This window comes from Calliopsis andreniformis, chromosome 5, assembly GCF_051401765.1.
Source record: "Calliopsis andreniformis isolate RMS-2024a chromosome 5, iyCalAndr_principal, whole genome shotgun sequence".
In the NCBI taxonomy this organism is placed as follows: Eukaryota; Metazoa; Arthropoda; class Insecta; order Hymenoptera; family Andrenidae; genus Calliopsis; species Calliopsis andreniformis.
In genome coordinates, this window is record NC_135066.1 from 24033050 (window position 1) to 24047274 (window position 14225).

The window sequence follows — 14225 nt, forward strand, 5'->3', positions numbered from 1 at the left end:
CTTCGTTCACTGGGAGAACGCAGTTGTCGGTTGACGAGTTTTCGTACCCTTTGCGCAGTTCACGCCTACGCTCATTAGTTATTGGCTCTGTCACTCCCGAGCACATCCCTACCCATGAACCCCTTGTTGGGCCCTTGGAGGTCCTACCATTTCTAAAGAAAGTCACTTCTTCAAGTGTTAGCGCATAAACGGTGTGAAAGAAATTTTGAGCAAGCAAACGATATTCTTTTAGATTTTAGTTTTCTCCGAAAGTATTAATGCGGCTCTGTTAGCAAATAAAAATCTTCTTGAATATCGTCTCTGTCGACCGAAAACGTACTGGTACTAGTCAGAATTCTTACTGCGTTGCAATACCATAAACGACCCTAGATTTCCCGTGTCATAAACTACCTGGTCGCATCGAACATTTTGTAGGAAATCCAGGAAACAGTTCTACCGTTGCTGTTTCTTTATAATCAAATAAGCTGTGGATTCTTATACATTGATATCTCAATAAATATTGTTTCTTAATAGATAGAAACATTTGTTTCATTTGGACACTAGGTATACAGAGTAGAAAGAAGCAAGGCGTGTCCTTTTAGGCTCTTGAATCCTTCACCAATCTCAGTGGAAAAGTCAGTCGGGGCAATGGAAGCCATCTGCGTGAAACGACTGCGTTCTCTCAGTGAACGCAGTATAGACTATCTTTAAGTACGTGAGTGCTTGATAATCCAAGACTTTCTTCAGTATTTTCTTCAAGTCGAATGGACTCATGCTTCTGAGGATATTTTTTATTGGTTTAATGCTGTTTGAGACCTTTTTCGGAGGAAGGGGAGGCGTGATATTAGACTTTGAATGTTAACTACTTGGTGTTTTAACATTTTAAGTGTCCTTTTGGGGTGCTATCACTTATTATTGCTAGTAATACATAGATTGTAGACAAACACTTAATTTCATTTCAATATTTCCATACATGACTGAAATATTTGTCACATTCAGTTTAAGGTACATTAGGAGAGATTAACGTAGAAGAAAAATAACTGAATTTCTTTATTATATATTGGTTTAACTTGTTGACATGCCCTTTCGTTATTGTACATATAATATAATATATAGAAAATTTGAATTGAAATTTGAATTGCTTTGAATGGAAAGTTGAATTACAGGAATAACAGGTAAATTTTCATAAATTTGTTATGCACTATACATAATAATACATAATAAAATGAAATTATGAAATAATTCTAATATATTAATGGTTTCATGAAATCTTTTTACTCATAGTATATACGAATTAATGGAAGTTTATACAGCAATCATGACGTTATACCTATGACTGTCAATTACCATATTCAACAATCAAAGATACTAAAAGTCATAATTGCAACATAGCGTTAGTCAAATATTTTGTAAACATTATTGATAGAACATATTTTGTAAATATGTAGTAATATTGCAAGAGTACTGCAATTTTGGGATTTTTAAACACGATTCCTGCAATAACATGTGCCGTATGAGTTACGGCAACTTGACGTTGATAGGGAATAACTAAATTTCTCTTTTATTTATTAATTTAACGTGTTATACTTTATATATATATATAATATGTATAATATATATATGATATATGATATACATATAATATGTATATTATATTATACATATACATATAATATGTATATTATATTATACATATACATATAATATGTATATTATATTATACATATACATATAATATGTACATTATATTATACATATACATATAATATGTATATTATATATAAATAAGTAAATAAATAAGTAAATAAAAAGTAGTAAAGCAAATAAGTAAAGAACGCGGTAGCGTCTCCTCATGACAACTTCGTAACTAAAGCCATCCAGCGGTAAAAATAGAAAACCCAGAAAATCTACGCTCGGTCAAACGTAACTGGGATAATACAAACACTTCTACACATCAACCTTGAGGACTTAAAAAATGGGTCAAAAAATTGACGGATCTAAAAACGTGGGGGTTCATTTTACCTACACGGAGGCATTTAACAAGTGGCTATGGTATGGTAAGAGCGTATGGTATTCGATTAAAATCAATTACGCATTGCATACAGAAAATAAATAAATGAACGAAAAGGTTTTTTGACATTTTGGTTGAAGAAAAGAATATATACGCGTCAGAGTCGCGCGCCACTCAACTATATGGCGCGAAACACTACCGCGTCTCCTAATATATCCATTTTTCCAAAGAGAAGATAGTTTAAAATTCCTTTCCTATAAAATTATTTTTATTGCAATACAGGTTATGCTTATTGAAATTTATAAAGCGACAGAACTTTCTTTGTGACCATGTATTTTCTCAATATCAAACTACCAAGAACAAAGCTAACGCAAAGTGTACATAAATCAATTTAGGAATGTACATTAGTATCGGTTTACGTAAGTCAGCCAAGCTAACGTTGATCCTGGTTGTAGTATTCAGTCAGACGGTAGGAGAATCCGGTTCACACGTCAGGAATAGAACAGTTACGGGGGTAGATGAAACATATACGGACCGTAAAGGATATCGGCCATATCCTTCCTACTGGCACGTTCCTTCAGAAGCCAGGTGAGATCCTTCCCTGGAACACGACGAGAATGTTATCTGGTAATAACGCGAGACCTATTTAATTACGTCTGGCCGGCACTGTACGTATAAGGGGCCAACTGTAAGAAGTATGGGTCGGCTGCCTTGGCAGATAAGGCTGCCAGAATGGCCAACCATGCGAAAAAATGGGATTTGTTCCTTCTTTGCTGAGTTCGTTTCTTTCCACCATTATTCTCTTTCGTATTCTTGTGAATTAGACACTCTGTGGCAGTGCTTGTTAGTTCAGCTGAATACTCGATTACAGACTGATTATAGATTCTTGTACCTTTATCTTCTCAGGGTTGAACCTTCGTGTTCCCTTCTCTTGTTCATTCTTCCTTGTTTATAGTGCAAACAGTATCTTTATTTTGAAATATTTTGTACGAATCATTCACTTTTAGCCACTCACAGATCTTGTATCAATTCTAATATGTTAGTTCTAGTTTATTATAAGAGTATTGTCTAGATATAAATTTAGGACTCGGAATCAGTGAAGATCCTGCAGACTACATTAGCCATCACTGTGATCACTTTAGCTCTTCATATTTATTAACTTTCGCACTATATTAGAAGCATTAGGTATGCTATAAGATAACTGTGATGTAGATGTAAATTGTCTAATTACATATATGGTAAAAACAAAAATCGTATATTTCTAGGGAAACCGTAATACCAAAAATGTACAATATACATAACATTTCCATCTGTTCACAATAATTTAACCACCCACTGTTGTAATATTCGGAGGATAAAATAATAAATCTTCAATAATAGCCTTTATCCCTTGAGTTCAGTTTGTAAATCTTTAAATTTACATAAACATTGCAATCGAATAATTCAGAACATACACCACTGTTCTGTAGTAATTTGGTATTCAAAATAATGAGTGTCTCTGATAAACAGTTAGTTTTAAATGTTGTAGTATATAATAGTGGAATCATTTTCATCATTATATTTACCCCTTAATGTCATACAACATTTGCCTAAAACATTTTTTTATATTTTTAATATTTAGAGCATTAATCGCGTGTAAACATTTAAACCAGAAATATTGTATACTGCACATACGTATATAATACTAATAAAGTCAATTTAAAATAATTTAATACACAAAAAATCAAAAACTCTGAATAAGACGTTAAGGAAACCAAACGGTTCTAATCTTTCAGAGCTCTTTCTTCGAAAATTCCGAACTCGGAGTTGACAGTAACCAGTTACCAATTTTGCGTGTTCTTTTGGAAATACTCTTCAGGAAAGGGCAGGACAATAGAAAGAAATTCTGACTTTTAACACCGACATCGAAAGTACGTCTAAGCGATCGTTGATTTCCTTCATGCCTTATTTGAAGTTTTTATTTTGTAGCCTACTACAACGAAGCAATGGTATTTGTTAGTGTTTCAGTGCTTGATCATTAGTGTTTCTGCTATTGTGATCACCAAATTTGTTCTGAGTGGAAAGTATTCGAAAAAAATAGAATAGAACGACAGTAGGAAGAAAGTTTACATATTGAGTTTACTTATTATTCATAATCTCTCTTGAATGACCTTGAATGACTTTGTTTTATAGGTATTTGTATTCGTCTTGAGAGCTATTATTAGATACTAAACAGAAAAATGTAAGATACCATTTAAAAAAAAAATTTTAAAAAAATAGGAAAATGTAGGATGCCATTTCGAAAAACAGACGTAACCTTCACATGTTTTCAGCGACTCCACCTACAAAGAAGTAGAGATGACCATATGACGATCCTTTTAATATGAAACAATTTTTGTTTCAAAATTTTTTCTATCACTCTTACAGTTTTAAAAGATAATCAAGGTGATAATTTTTACTGGGACACCCTATGTACAAAAAGATTAAAATCATGTCTACAAGCTATCGTTGTTACATTAATGGCTATGTTTACCATACAATTTACTCATATTGCAAATATTTTAGTGTGAAGTTTACGTAGATGTAACATCTAGAGATTTGCTTCGATGTCCGCCGGAAGTTAAATATTTGGCGAAAATTAATATTAATTTTTAGTCTTATAAACAATTTTATGGGTGGACGTTTTTTTACAAATATCCACCGATCCAGAAGCATAGATCCAGCCCCTAAAGCCGCGACCATTACTATTTTTGTACTCTGTACAGGCGTATGTGATGTTATCAGGTAGTTGTAGGATGTAGACGAATGTGAAGTAAAATCAGAGAGCCGCAGGAAGTGTTAGTAAGCCACGTAACATATTAATTATCAATTGATACAACTCGAGCGGCTGTGCTGTATTATAGGAGATCTGCCTACTTTGAATGGCGTCGCTTAAGGAAATTGTGGGCTTGAAAACAATTTAGTCAAATTGATCCTTTCGTGCACTTTAAAATTAGTCTTTACGATACAAATGTACAGTACAGTGTTGTCGCGTAAAGTATGCGATTCTACTGCTCGGTGTTAGCGCACTGGCGATACGGGGACTTACAGAGTGATCGTCAAAAACTACCAAATAGAATTTAGGCCATCTTCCGGATTCTATGAGGTTAAACTGTAAACTGGAAAGGGAATTTTAGTCCGATCTTACAAAATAACAACCAACTCTGACAAACTTAACTGTCAATGTGATGATACTGTTCAGAACTCGACAGATCTAAAATCTCAGGGTTCACATAGGCCGAAATATGAGTGCGGATTCGCTAGAAATTTCCATATAAGGACATTTCTTACGGTTGGTACAACGTCGTGGTTGCTACCCCCCTGCTCGGAGTCACGCTCCCATTAAGATAAACGAAAAAAACAAAAGTGCTAGAGCGCTCTCTTTTACCAAACAGACTCAAATATTTGAGAGAGTAACGGAAAATATTCTTCGTACGTAATGTCTGCGTCAGGCTTAAATTGGATGCACATCGCAACCTATATTCCGTACTGATTATAATTGTTTAATAAATGTCCATCAATTAAATAAGTTTAATAGAAAGGAGCAAAATTACAGAATGACATAATTTTTTCATATTTTTCTATTTGATCAAATCCTAGACCAATATTAGAAACATTGTCCATTTTTAAATTACTGTTACTTTGTGAAAAGAAGTCTTACATTAACGTTCTTGGTGTTATTTTAAACGGTAAATGTCGTATTTTCAAATCTTTAATTGTAAGTTAAGTTTCCACGAAGATGTTTCGATTGTGAAAAGAATATGGAAAAGCTTCTGTATAAAATTGTACTTTTTAAAAACGCAGGAACCGTTTGAATTTTTACAATTTATTAGACAAAAGTTATGTTTAATCCTATCTGTTTATTAGTATAGAAACATCTTCGTAAGAACTTAACTAACAAATGTGAAAGTACAGGATTCGCTCTTTAAAATGACTTTAGGACGGTTAATGTACGACTTTTGCTCAAGAATTGAGAGTAATTAAAAAATGGACAATGTTCTAGTTTAGAACTTGATAAATTTCGTGAGTCACTGCATTTTTATTATTGTATTTATGTTATGAAAATCTCATTTGTAATTCACAAAAAATTTATTCTCAGAATAAATTAAGAATAATTCCAGAAACCTACGTGATAGAAAAAGGCCGAAGTCGAGTTTTTTAATGGTTTTGAACATAGTTCATTTGTAAATGCAGTTTGCATAAATATTAATGAAAGCTGGACAGTATTAAGGGTTTGTATTTTTTAAATAATTTCCAAATTAAACAACTGATGCTGTAACTCCCCTTCCCTAATTACACCTGCACTACAACCTATTTTAATATTGTTAATGTTGTAAAAACCACTAACATTCTTTCATGTTAAGAGCAAAAGTAATTGAATTAGTATGAAAAGGTCCATAATTATATTATGTATAAACGTTTGCAATCGGTCGCAATTGGTATTCTACGAAAGTGAAATACATACGTACCTACGTTTTTCGTTACAGTACTTAAAAATATTCCGAATTATATCACGTTTGGCTCGATTTTTATCGGGAAATACAAAAAATCTAATAGCGACACTTTCGTAAAGAACTAATGAGAGATATACTAGATATTTGCAAAGCTATTAGAAAATAGTTCACTGCTTCTTTTTATGACGGTCTCCCGTGGTGCGTTTTTCAAGAAATTCGACTCGAGATCCCATTAGAGTCATAAAAAAAGAATCTGCTTTGCCCAATTTCAAGAGGCGTTCCGTGAGTCTGCGGCAGAAAGCAAAAGTATCGTTGCCACCGATGTTTAACTTTTCCAGACGGGTACCTGTACGGGACGAAACGGAATGGACCGTACGGCAGCGGATATGTGCAAATCAGCTTCACCAATTCAGAAATTAATTAGGTGAAATTAGTTGGGTGAAATTAGTTTAACTATTTGTATGTTTCGAAAAAATTATTGTAACACAAAATTCGCTATAATTCGAAGACAAGGTCAAATAGAACATATATTTATGTGACTTTTCGCAATTGTTTTGAGGCGTAGAATGTATTGCTGAAGCGGTTTCCACATACTACAAACATTTCGCATTGTAACTGCAGCTGTCTACGTACAGTACATAAGAGCCACGGACAGTCCCGATGTGCGGTTCTTTTACGAGATTGGTATACTACTTTTTTTTGTCTTTCATTCTCGGCATAACAAAAGATAAGAATAAGCCATAAATTTCATTCGTCACTGTCAAAATACACGTGCGACAGGAAAACACAAAATTAGGGTACTGTAATAGGTTGTGCAAATGTGTTTCTCAAGACATTTGGCGATTCAACCTGTTAGAATATCGCTTACATCTCCGAATTTTTCTCGGGTGTGAAGCTTCGAACCTTTGCACCAAATGGGATGTTACTACAAGTTCTTTTGTTTAAAAACACACGATCGCATACTTTAAGGTTATTTCTCGTGCTATGATTTTGCAATCTCACAATCTGATTTTCGAGTTAAAACGTTAGAAACTGTTTCGTCTTGGCAAGATCTTTCTCTATTTTTCAAATTCCCGATCTATTTTCAACAAACATCTCAGATTTTTAAAGCTTTATGAAAGTAAACCTTAACAGATACAATAAAGTGTATAAAAACATTTTACTCTATCTCTACCTTTCAATGCATCTGTAAAATGACAGAATTCTCTGATTATTAGTTTAGCATATTGATGTTATTTTAAGGCACTACTATTGCAAAATTAAGGCAAACTAGGCACAATGTTATAATATATTTTACACTTCAATTTGGATTTCCTATCACCCCTTAAAATATCGAAGGCTATATTATCTGTTACATCTTTAATAAGTTAGGTATAGGTAACTACATAAACGTCGTAGATCTGTATATGTATATTATTTTTAATGTTAAAATAATTACTATTTGTAACTACAATTAATGTTTTAGAATAAACAAAAGGTGCATGGCAGCGATTTAAATCGGAGCGTGATTTTTGAATGACTTCTCCGCGCGGACTGTGTACATCAAAGTGAAAAAAATGTACTAATTTTGTCTTTTTCCTGACATATGATCCTTCGGCAGCACACAGAAAACTTGATGGCTCGTCGCTATAAGGACCCTCTCGGTCGTTCGACGAGAGGCCTCCCGCTGAGTGGTGGGGATAGTAGTGAGCCTTTTCCAGGGCCTAAAACTCGGTTGCTTTACGGAACAATACTGTAGTCATTGCTGCCGCACAACCGGGCCATAAACGCTGCGCTTCAGCGCAACGCTGATTTTAATCACTTTTTAAATAGTCAGTTAAAAAATGTTCGTACTTTTTGAAATTTGCCTATAGAAAGAATAAATAGAATTATATTTTAGTCTTTTCCAGAAACTAATTTTAATTCGTCGCTACTATTATAGGATCGCGTTTATTTAAAACGTACTTCAACTTTATTTAATCAGCATCGTATACACGCAATATTTGATGTTATGCGTACTTTACCGAAAATTTTTAAGGTCAAGTCCCGGCTTGCAGGTTGGTTTTTTCAATTGTATTTTTTGAGTTGCGAAAGAATTTAATGCTCTTGTGATTTTCACAAACCTTCAGCAGATCGAAGGGGTCATCACATCGCAGCGTGAATAAAGACGTAGACATTAACCAGGCGTCGTACCTGGAGTATGACATACCCCATCAATTTTGAAATTAACAGTATTTTCTTTTCGAGCATGGTCTGTGCTTCTAGTTCTCAGTGACTGCTGGGTATTGTAACGACCCACGGTCTTCCCTCTCACTCTATTCATTTCTATCTCTCTCTACCTATTGCTATCTCTCTCTATCTATTACCATCTCTCTCTATATTTGTATCTTTCTAATACTTTATTATTATATTACTGCGTATTCTATTGTCCTAACACTAATTAATATTTTTGTACCTTATTTTTATACCATATATTATAAGTTTCAATTATATGTTAACATAAAAACAACGTATATCGTCCGATTTCATTCACGATTAGAATAAGACCGCCATTAGAAAGTAAGACATTACGCATGCGCGAACTCCGACTAGCGAGTATATAAGGAGCTGCGAAAGCAGCAGGAGACACACTTATCTCTGGCATCAGGTTCCGAACAGACGAAGATCTTGAAGGCAGCTGATATACTCGTCCAGTGAGATCGAGACCGCTCCTCTAGAGGTAGCGACCGTTTTCTAGCCATCAAGGGTATTTGATGCTCCTTTACAGGTTCAGTCTGAAGTAACCTTATGATAGGTGCACTACGACGATTCCTGTGAAGAGCAGTACTGGCGACATCTTGGAGGAAGCTTATATAATAATATCGAGACCGCTTCTTTAGGGGTAGCGACCGTTCTAGCAAATAGTAGTTGATGCTCCTTTAATATAGAGTTCGTGTTCGCCAGAAGCAGACGAATCGCCCGCCAACAAGCGCTAGAAGCCATTCCTAGTCGGGCACATTTCTAAGACCGCTCCTGAAGAGTCTTTTCTCCAAGGTAGCGACTGATGTAGGAAAGACAACGAAGGGCTTACGGATGCTTAGACAATTAAGGCAAAGATTATATGTTTCATGGAACCTTGAGACCGCTCTGAGGTTATAGCCACCTATAACTTTGGCAGCGACCAGGCCATACGAGACAAGATCTATTGCAGACACACACACACAATACACTTCACTTTGTATAGAGGATCCTCTACCGCGAATAATATAAATAATCACATAACCTAACTCTCGTTCAACTACATATATATCGTATTTGCATAATACTCTTGCGTTATCGAGATAATTGATAGATAATTATAATATAACCTCACATATAGATAATCACATATAATATAACCTCATATCATCTTATGATTTTATTTAACCAGATTAGAATAGTTGTATTAACGTTAGGATTAGAATAAGTATTATCGAATAAATTATTGTTAAGAAAGATATAAGCCTTGGATTTTAACTCCTTAATCGCACGCCACACGAACCCCCACCTTTTCGTCCATTGGAAAGCCGCTCTTCCATGGACAACGTAGCATCGGTTTAGGGACGTTAAAATTTAGTATACAGGCTATCCAATTTAATCGGAAATCCTATAATCCATCGTCCCTATCGGCTTGAAGTAGAAGTACAAACGTCTTGTCCCCGTTCTAGGTAATTTTTAAACAATCGTTCCAGCCTATTATGGAACTGTTAAATTCTGTAGACTAAATAAGTGCGAATGAATCGATTCGTTCCTAACAATTATTTGCATTGTTAACGTACAAAATTTTTAGTTTGTAAAATATTTGCTTCGTTTAACTTCAGTTTCTCACTTCATGTTATTCAAAGAATATGAATACAATAATAATTGGTTGGACAATGCACAAGGGTTAATGTGCGTAATTAATAATCGTTTAAGCATGGCAGTTTGATAAAATTATAATTTATTGACCCACTAGCGTAGCAATGATATGATGAAGCACCATATTATTTAATTGTGAAGAATAGAAGGAGAAGTTACTCAACCTGATACTTTGCAGGTTAAATTCTTGTTACTCCTGTATTCAAGGGTGAAGACAAGCTTTTTGTTTTCAGTTATAGGCTGACAAGTACACGAAACCTAATGTTGAAAATATTGAAGAACATAGTTTTGGATCAATTATCATTTTTATTAAAAAAGTTATTTAACTGAAGAGTAACATGGTTTTGTACCAATTTATTAAATTACAGTCGTTACATGATACATGACATTGCGGTGGGACATCAAGTCAATTACACTAGTTTCAGAAAGGCTTCATACTACTATCTAAACTGTCTGCTATCATCTTTAATGGTTCCTTCTTTGATCTGATTTCAAGCTTCATAACAGGTAGATTTCAAATAGTAAAATTCAATAATAAATATACTAATTTAATTAGTGTTGGAAATAAATAGTAATTCCGATCGATAGAAAAGAACCCAAAACGCTATAAGCGCGATCTGTTAAAAAAAGACTAATAAGGAAACATCCCAAACCCGGAAATTAAAAAAATCATGCAACTTCGGGTATATGTAGAGCATGTGTAACTATCTATTACGCAATTTTTTTGCTGCCCAAATTCACTCTAAGGGGTTGAAACTACCCTTCGAAAATTTGGCTATTTTTCGATTTTATTTTACAACTCGTGAACTATGCGAGATAGGAAAAAGCTTTTGAAACAAAAGTTATTTCTTTCGATTATATCTACTAAATGGTTAAATAGTAATCAATTGTTTGAACAATTAGAAAAAAGTTATAAACAAAAATGTTGATAACTTTTAATAAAATTAGTTTTTCACGTGAAAACTTAATCGGTGGTACAAATAATTATGTTAGTTATGGCCACAGATCGACATCCCACGATGATTGGCAGGAACCCACCCGATGAGCCCCCCCGGGGCTCTTCTTACGGCGATGACTCCGAAACGCAGAGCCTCCAAAGCCTCTTTTCGTCGCCATATGCCAACGATACGGTGCCGGTTGCATGCGCTCTTACGCCTCTCCATTAGAGACTTCTCTCCCAGAAGGCGGAACGAGGTGGCATTCCTCGCGTGACGCCGACTGATTCCTATGAATCGGTGCGTCCCTGTGGAATCGTAGTGCAGCCCTCCCACTGAGCGTTCTCCTGAATCGGCTCTATGGGCTACGACAGCCTCTTCCATCTTCGAAGCATCGCTTCACTCGCCTAGTCGGAGTGATTCTAAAGCTGCTGGTACCTGAGCCGCTCCCTAAAGCCACAGATCTGCCTTAAGGGCCTACCGACAAAATTAGGCAAAAACATAGGTTTACGCGCTGACGCTTTACGTCCTTATATTGAAAGATTTTGAGATGGAAAAGGACTCATTCGATAGAGGAAGGTTCAATCTAGCCCGCGCTGGTCATTATTTAATCAGATTCTGCTGATGTTCAGTAATATGAGTGTTCAAAGTAAAGCAAAAATCGACAAATTCACAGCCATGAAATCTAAGCATTTTTAGCTAATTTAGAGATTGTTCTCAGCGAAATCATGACCAGCGCGGGCTAGATTGATCCTTCCTCTATCAAATGAGCCCTTTTCCAGCTCAAAACCTTCCAATATAAGGACGTAAAGCGTCAGCGCGATTTGACAGTGCTTTTTGCCAGGTTAGAGATAAAACAGAGTAAAAAACTGACAAGTTTAGTTCCGCTTGAACACACCAGGCAGCGCCTAATCAGGAGGCCCGCGCTGCCCTGAGTTGGCACGCGAGTTTCGAGAATTTGACGCATTACTACACATGCAACTATACGAGCTGCGTGTTTCGTTCATGTCCCACAAGAAGTCCCATGAAAAGTCATTCCGAGTGCCATTGTAAGGTTCGAACAGAAAGTGAGCTCGGCGGTTCGGACTGCTTCGGACGGCTTCGGAAAGATTCGGAAAGAAGCTTGAAACGCTTCGGCAAGCGCAACACGGCACAAGCAGCCTTTTTGATATTATAGATATTTTCACGTTTCGACTCGGAAGGAGATTATTCGGTGAGATCTTCAAAAATTTTTATGAAATTTTGAGGGATGAGTTTAAAGTGTATTTTGTATGAAAAATTAAATTAAAACAAGTTTATGTACAAGCTGATACAATCGAGAAAGAGCGATTCTACATGCAATAATAAACTAAAAATAAAGAATATAAATTGTTTATAATATTTATATGTTCTTAGGTCTGGGTTTGGTCTGGGTTAGGTCTTGAAATATACAAAATAAAAGGAGACATTGCTAAAAATACATTAATTTAATATGTTTACTTTTTAGTTATAATAATTTATAATTAAATTTCCCCCCCGTTCCCGCCTCTTCCCCCCAGGCCAGGTTCGCAGTTGCTGTCGCGACCCCGACTGCGGCTTCTCCCATACTTCCACTTGCGGATTTTCTTTTTAAAGTCCCAAAATTATAATATGAAAAATAGACACATGTTATTCACGAAATTTACTTCGTTCTTGAACAAAAAATGAATAGATAAATTACTGAGCGCTTTAGCATAAGATCGCCTATGATCTACGTATCTTTTGTCGTCATGCCTCCTCTAAAGCTTGCACCGACTCCGGCGTCGGCGTCGGAGTCGGCGTTGGTGTGGGTGTCGGCGTCGGCGTCGGCGTTGGCGCTAGCTTTAGAGGAGGCATGACGACAAAAGATACGTAGATCATAGGCGATCTTATGCTAAAGCGCTCAGTAATTTATCTATTCATTTTTTGTTCAAGAACGAAGTAAATTTCGTGAATAACATGTGTCTATTTTTCATATTACAGTTCTGGGATTTTAAAAAGAAAGTCCGTAAATGAAAGTATGGGAGAAGCCGCGGTCGGGGTCGCAGCGGCAACCGTGATTCTGATGATTATAAATATATTAAATTAATGTATTTTTAGCAACGTCTCCTCTTATTTTGTATATACCCAGAGCTAACCCTGACCTAACCCAGACCAAACCGGACGGAAAAACGAATAGGAAATAATTCGCCACATATACAAAGAGATAACTAAAATTCGTTTACTGTTATTGTTTGTAAGTAAATTAATATGAAATCATCATGAACTTGTTTTAATTGTTTTTTAAAGGCTGGTATCAAGAACGTAGAAAGTGTAAAACTTGTAAGTATATCATCTTTTACATTCAAGTTACATAAACTCGAAAAGTAATTTTTATTAAACTGATTTAGTTTTGCAGATAAACCAGAGTTTCCACTCGAAATATTTTACGAATGACTCGTGCCGCTCAATGTCGCTTGCGGACGACTTGGGCCAAACCACAATAGCGTTTTAGAAACGCGAGAGTAAGATTTGACATTTGCCTTCTCTCTCGTCTTTCCGAAGCTATCCGAAGTGATCCGAAGGGCCGAATTCACGTACATACGGCTCGTATAGTAGTGTGTATAGTGGAGGGGGAATCATAGTGTGGCTCCATCTCGCATTCATTAGGCAGCCACATGTCTGTGGATAATTTTATTTCTGTAAAGAAAACTGTAACGGCAGATACCGACCAGGAAATCTCGTAAAGTCACGTGACTACCCTAAGCCCTTAAGGCAACCTCTGCTGGCTTCGATGCTGGGCAACCAACTGTCTGCTGCCAATATCGTCATCGTGTCGCTGAGATATCAGTTGTCACTTGACTAGCGCTTGTATGCAAAAGTGGGCGTTAGTGTCGTCTTAGACTTCTGATGGTGATCACTAAAAGCTTCCTCTGCCCTAGGAAAGGTTCGGCTTTGCGACATGCACTGGTACTACGTCACAGTGTATATAATCCG

At 35.9% G+C, this 14225-nt stretch overlaps 1 protein-coding gene and 1 long non-coding RNA gene across 2 annotated transcripts in view; one reads left to right on the forward strand and one right to left on the reverse strand.

The window, feature by feature from the left end:
- The window catches only part of Irsp53 (Insulin receptor substrate 53 kDa), a 370121-nt gene that overhangs the window by 89651 nt on the left and 266245 nt on the right, over nucleotides 1-14225 (reverse strand). The window lies entirely within an intron of this gene.
- Nucleotides 12321-13679, forward strand: LOC143179727 (uncharacterized). The gene is made up of 3 exons (XR_013002000.1): nucleotides 12321-12465; nucleotides 13539-13571; nucleotides 13648-13679. It is a non-coding gene; the product is annotated as an uncharacterized LOC143179727 (long non-coding RNA).